Source organism: Mesitornis unicolor, unplaced genomic scaffold (genome assembly GCF_000695765.1).
Source record: "Mesitornis unicolor isolate BGI_N332 unplaced genomic scaffold, ASM69576v1 scaffold19362, whole genome shotgun sequence".
Lineage (NCBI taxonomy): Eukaryota > Metazoa > Chordata > Aves > Mesitornithiformes > Mesitornithidae > Mesitornis > Mesitornis unicolor.
In genome coordinates, this window is record NW_010171445.1 from 3,123 (window position 1) to 9,555 (window position 6,433).

Sequence of the window (6,433 nt, forward strand, 5' to 3'; positions counted from 1 at the left end):
AGCACAGGCCTGCATTTTTGTGGAGGTTGTAATTAGAAAAGTGGTAAAGTATTCCAGCCCTTTATTTAATGCTTATTTTAAAAAGGTTTTATTTCAAGCTTCCTGCCCTTGACTACGGGAGACTTGATTTAAAGAAGAACAAAACCCCACAAACAAAAAAAACTAACGCAAAAAGAAACATGAAAACCACTGTACTTCTTAATAGCTTAAGTGCAAGTCAGAACACACAAGTTTAGGTGTGTGATATTTTAGGTGTGATCTGATATTTTCCCTTGAGCCGTTATAGTTCTTTTGGTACAGTTCCTTATTTGCTTAGAGTGATCCCAGTTATGATTTACAAGACATTCTCTTAATGTGGAGGCATACTAAAGAGGAAGTTATTTTATGCTTTGAAACTAAGCTAATTTATATTATTCCAGTTTTATCTCTGCACCAAGTTATTACATGGAAGAAGTACGATTCTGTGTAGCAAGAATGGCCTTGATAAACAGATCCCACTTTATCTGTGAAGCTCTGTACTTGGTTTTCACTTGAACAGACAAAACAAACCCTTGTTGAACAGGAAGAATAAGTGCCAACTTCCGTAATATGGGGTAATCTTTAATGTTGAACATCCATGTAAATATCCTTTAAGGATTAAAAGATGTACCAAGTCTAGTGATAATGAATTGGACTGAGTAAGTTGCAGTTAAGCCTCCCCAGGTGTTGAGAGTTCTGTTCTGAGCAGTTTCACTTGTCATTGCTTTTATCTCAATTTCTGTTAATTGTGGCAGGAAAGACTTGCTCCACAGTATTAAACTGTGCTGTTGACTAACCCCGATAAAACTTCTTGCATTGTACACAAGTATTGTTTCAAACAACTCCGTGGATGTGTTCTTACACACATACAGAATTTAACAACTATAGGCAATTTTTCACATTCTTCAGACAAATGAAAACATCTCTTCTCTGGGCACTTATATACGGCACCAAGGAGCCCTGGTGTGTGTATATATTTTTTTTAATCAAAAAAGGAGTTAAAAGTTTCTCTTCAATTCCATTTTTCATTGAAATAGGATTTTTTTTCCCGTACACTGTTGTTAAACCTGGACACTTGTCATTTTCGGTTTACTTTTGGTGAGTTAATTTCGATACCAAGAACAACAACATGCTCGTTGCTGGTATTTAATTAGTCTTCAATATCATGAAATGTGCTGGTTCAGAAAAAATAAGTTCTGTTAACTTTTGAAGCTTTGCAAATGTTACTAGTGAATAAATTGTAAAAAAGCCCTGTCAATTTTATGCAACTTAGAATTTTTGTCTTAGAAGCACTGGCTCTGGACTGATGAAGTGGCGGGGAAAGAGGAGGTGATGGGAAATACCAGCCTCTGCCATAGCACTGAGTTACGCTGCACTGAGTGACTGTAACCACGTGTTGAGAGGCAATGTGCGCAGTTTTAATACTGCAGATATATCAGCTCTTCATAAATTACACCCCTGAATGTTTGAGATCATGTCTGCTTAGTACCAAGTTTTAATATAAGACGGTTGGTCATGGAGCTTGCAGTTTAGATTGTATTTAGTCACCCCAAAATGAGTACCCTTGAGTTTTGAACAGTGTGGCAGGACAGGCCCAAAACGGTTCTGCAACTGAAAGTATAGATATGTTGACACTGACCAGTTCTGTACGTTGGTGTTTTATACACTTTGAGATGAGCACGGACTTGAAATAATCCATGTTCTTTGGGTTTAAACATTTGAGGGGTCCTTTAAATAATTTTCCAAAATCCATAAGAAACATTATACGAAAGAATATGTTAATGTGCCCTTTTTTTAAAGGGAGGCTGGATAACAAGGAGACTGTAGTATTGTGTGGTTTGGTTTAGTTCTTACGTTCATTATGAAGCTTTGGCAACACAGTGGTTTGTATTTTACTGTGGGTGTATGAGTATTCATTTCCACGTTTGAGGCTGGCAGGAGCTGCACTTTTGAGTTGGGTGAGTAGTGCCACAGCTGCAGCTGATGCAATTGCTTGACTTACAGCCTGAGCACTGTGTGCTGGTGCAGTGTGCCCTGTCCAGTGTACGTTTGCAGCCATCTAAACTGGTGTTGCAGCCCACAGTGGGAACTTCCCTGCTTCTGGTCACTTGGTTTTTTCTCCTGTGTCAGTAGAAGTGTTTCAGGAACTCCACAGTCAGTTGACTGGGCAGCTGCTCTGGGTTTTGACTCATGTTAGCCGAAAGGGTCTGTTAACACAAAGCAGTTTCTTAGGTGGATGGGCAGTGTTGTCATGTTGGCTTAAAGAAGGGGTCATGTGGGACAGGAACACACAATCGGGATCAAGGCAAGACTGCTTTTTTTTGTATCAGCAGTTTTATGTTGGGTTCAGGCCATTATGAAACTTGATCTCAGCAGTCCTCTAGACTCTTCCCACAACACTGAATTTCACTCAGTAGCTATCACTGCAGTTAAATCGTGTGATTGTGATAAGCAGTCACACTTCTAACCATTCCTACTATTCCCCCCAACCCCAGTGAAAATCGCCAGTTAACTTTGCAAATGCCTTTCTTCATATTGAGGCATGTTTGTAAGCAAGCCATTATACCTCATTGCAGAGACTGGTGAAATTTTAGATTACATCACAAAAAATAAATAGATTGCCCAAATTTGCAAGTAGAAGGACTGCAGACTGAGTCAGTGTTAATACAGTCTGCTCATTCTGTGATGTTTGCACTGTTTCTAAATTACAGTGCACGTTGCCGGCTCACATTGAGTTTTTCATCGACCGACACCCCGAAGTCCTTCTATTTATGTTTGTGATTGCCCCTGCCCAGGTGCAGGACCTTGCACTTGGCCTTGTTGAACTCCATGAGGTTGGCATGGGCCCACCTCTGCAGCCTGTCCAGGTCCCTTTTGTCCTTGGCTAGATTTAATTCCACCTGTGCCCTCGCTTTCATAACCCTGATCCCTGGCTGTTTGGACAGCCTCTTTATAATCCTCCCAGCTAACCTGTCCTCGCTTCCTCTCCCTATAGTTTCTCTTTTTGTGCCCAAGTAAGTCCAGGAGCTCCTTGTTCATCCATGCAGGCCTTCTGGCATTCTTGCCTGCCTTCTTCCTTGGGATGTACTGCTCCTGGACTCAGAGGAGAGATGGTCCTTGAATATTAACCAGCTTTCTTGGGCCCGTCTTCCCTCTAGGTCTTTATCCCACAACACCTTGCTTAACATATCCCTGAAGAGACTGAAGTCTGCTCATCTGAAGTCCAGAGTGGTGAGCTTGCTGCGTGACCTTTTCAATGACCTAAGGATCTTGAACTGCACTGTTTTGTGGTCACTGCAGCCAAGGCTGCCCTTGAGCTTCACATTGCTCACCAGCCCGCCCTTGTTGGTGAGGACAAGGTCCAGCGTGGTACCCTTTCTCGTGGGTTCCTCTGCCACACGGAGGAGGAAGTTGTCATCTGTGCATTTGAGGAACCTCTTTGATTGTTGGTGCCCCTCTGTGTTGTCCTTCCAGCAGATGTTGAGGTGGTTGAAATCCTCCATGAGGACCAGGGCTTGTGAATGTGAAGCTGCTGTGATCTGTTTATAGAGGACCTCATCCACTTGGTCTTCCTGATCAGGTGGCCTGTAGCACTCACTGCGATGTCTCCTTCCCCTGCTTCCCTTTAACCCTGACCCATAAGCTCTCTGTCAGCTCCTCACCCTGCCCCAGGTGGAGCTCCGTGGACTCCAGCTGGTCCTTAATGTGGAGAGCATGCCCTCCCCTTCTCCCCTGCCTGTCTTTCCGAAGAGTTCGTGTTCCTCCATTCCTATGCTCCAGTTGTAAGAGCTATCCCTCCACGTCTCAGTGATGCCAGTGGTGTCACAGCCCTGTAGTTGTGTGTACATCCATAACTCTTCTTGCTTATTTCCCATGCTCCATGTGTCAGTGTACAGGCATTTAAGTTGCTCCCCCATTGAAGCCAGCTTACTGACTGGGGGACAAATTATGCAGCTTGGAGTTAGATTCATGACTGAGTCAGTTGTCAAACCATGTTTTGCAATCTTTTTCTACTGGTGGATGTCAATACTTTGACCTCAGCAGCAAATGTAAGCCTAATAAACTATTTCTAGTAATATCTTTTGTTTGACTCATATAACAAGTCACAGCTGCCAGGCTTTCTGTACAGTAAGAAGAAAATACTGACCTAGACATGTTGACAGAAGTGCTGTTTTTGCCAAGAAAGCTTGCTGATATTCTCAAGGCAGGTGATACGAAGTAGGAAAAAAATGCCAAGGGATTTTATACCTTTGGAGAACTTAGTTTTCAGCACTGAAGCTCTCTGGTGATGTGCTCCTCTACTGAATTGTCATCCCCATGAGGAGCTTGACTCTGACTGGGGAAAATATTACACTGACCTCTTGTTCTTTGAAAGGTTTTGTGTAGGATTGAGCTCTATGAGCTCGAGTTTCCTTTACTGAAAAATGTGTTGATAGAGAAGATAAACACATGCTTTTATTGAGCGGTACTAAATGGTAAATGCCAAGGCTCTTTACTAAAGAAGCTTAAATGTGTGTGTGTATATATTTATAATAATATAAAGGCATTTGCATGGCTCATAATTAATGAGAAAAGACCAGAAAATTTGTAGAGCCATGCAAATGCCTTTATAATTAATGAGAAAAGACCAGAAAATTTGTATTCTCAGAGGCTTTGTGATTCCAGTGAAAAGCAAGTGTGTTCCTAATTAACTTTCAGTTGTGTGAGCAAGTGGTGTATATACATCAGCTGTCAACTTAGAAAGTGCTCTAATACTGAATATAGAAATCTCTACATTGATGATGTTTTAAAATGTGTTTCTGACAAAGCTTTTAGAACTACTTGAGTGATACTGTGTAGACTTTTAAGTAGTGAAAGCTTAAGACTACAGTTGTTAATATAAGTCTATTTTTTCCTGTTGTAAGTTCATACTTCATTGGATTAAACAGTTTCTAGCCTAACCAGTGGCAAACAGGGATTACGCATTGCTCTTCCACAGCAAACTATGCAAAAGAATAGTTTACATACACACTAGACTTCTAAATCTTAACTGGAGCAGATACTGAGAAGCTGCACTTTTGAATTCTGTCTTTATCCACATAAATAATGTACCAAACATCTTTGTCTTAGATAAATCTGTGTGTGTCTGCTACCTCTTTTTATCAAGAAAGAATCAAAAACCCTTGGGGAAAAAATGCTTCCTTGGATATTGCTAGGAAAATACTGTGGGCTAATATGTTCTGGGGAATTTATTCTGCAGTATGGCTGTAGAAGTGTTTAACATCTTCTTATATTGAACATGTGAAGTATGTAAATAACCTTGATTTGCCCAGAAGATGGGGGCTGTGTTGCACAAAGCCACAAAGTTAGCCAGGGTGTCAACACAGGTGGTGGAGGGCTTTTGGAATTAAAATATGCAGTTAACTAAAAAAGTTATTTTGTAATGAAGCGTTTTACTGAAGTTTCAGACCTCTTGTTGGAGACAGAAGTAGCAAAACAATATTTGAAATGCAGTTAATAACTACTGAAAAACTTTGCTTTTAGTGGTGAGGTTTTTTTACCTTCTTGGACTTCTCACCATATAAAGGCACATTTTTTCACATGACTGCACGTGATAACACTATTTCCCTTCCTCCTGCTCCCCCTTCCAGACTTCAGTCTCTCAGTTATGCAAACTTAAACACTATTCTACCTTTATTGGGCCCAGAAACTGGTGTGGCAGACACATTCTTCTGCTTTATCAGAAGACTGCCTCCAGTAACAGTAAGGAGGAGGGGGAAGAGTTTTCTTTGGGTCAGGAAGTAGAGATTTTCTAAATTCTTCTCTTTTGATGCTTTCAACATTTGCTTTTACGTAAAAGTTGCAAGAGTTCTAGATGTGTTTGTTAAGCGTTCAGTAGATAAAGTGAATCCTTAGAGCAAGTTACAACTCCTACTGATTCCCAAGTCTTATTAAAAAGTATCATATATCTATACATATATATACATATAACCACTGATCAAGTTCTCAGAAGACTTTATAATGGGGTTTCTTGCTACTTTGTTGTCTGTCCATCATCCCCCCCAAGCTGTCTGTGTGTTGTATACAAATGAAGGCTTGAGTCCTGCCAGGACCCACATACAGAGAAAGGAAAGGAAAATGGGCACATTTCTTCTCGATGGTACCTAATTAATAATTTGTCTTTAGAGTCCATTACAGTTCCGGCTCAATCAGTCTGAGGAGGACCAGTGATGGTAGTCTGGTGATTTGGTGTGTATGTAACTAAACAGTAGCACTCGTGTCAAGAGGGAGCTAGATACACATGAGGAATGGGTCAGCAAGAGCCTGCTGAAGGTTGGCAAGGAGAGGTGCAGAGTTCTTCATGGGCAGGCATCACTTCCTGGATTTGTACAGCAGCAGTCTTGCTGCAGAGGACCCCAGTTACAGCGAATGCCGA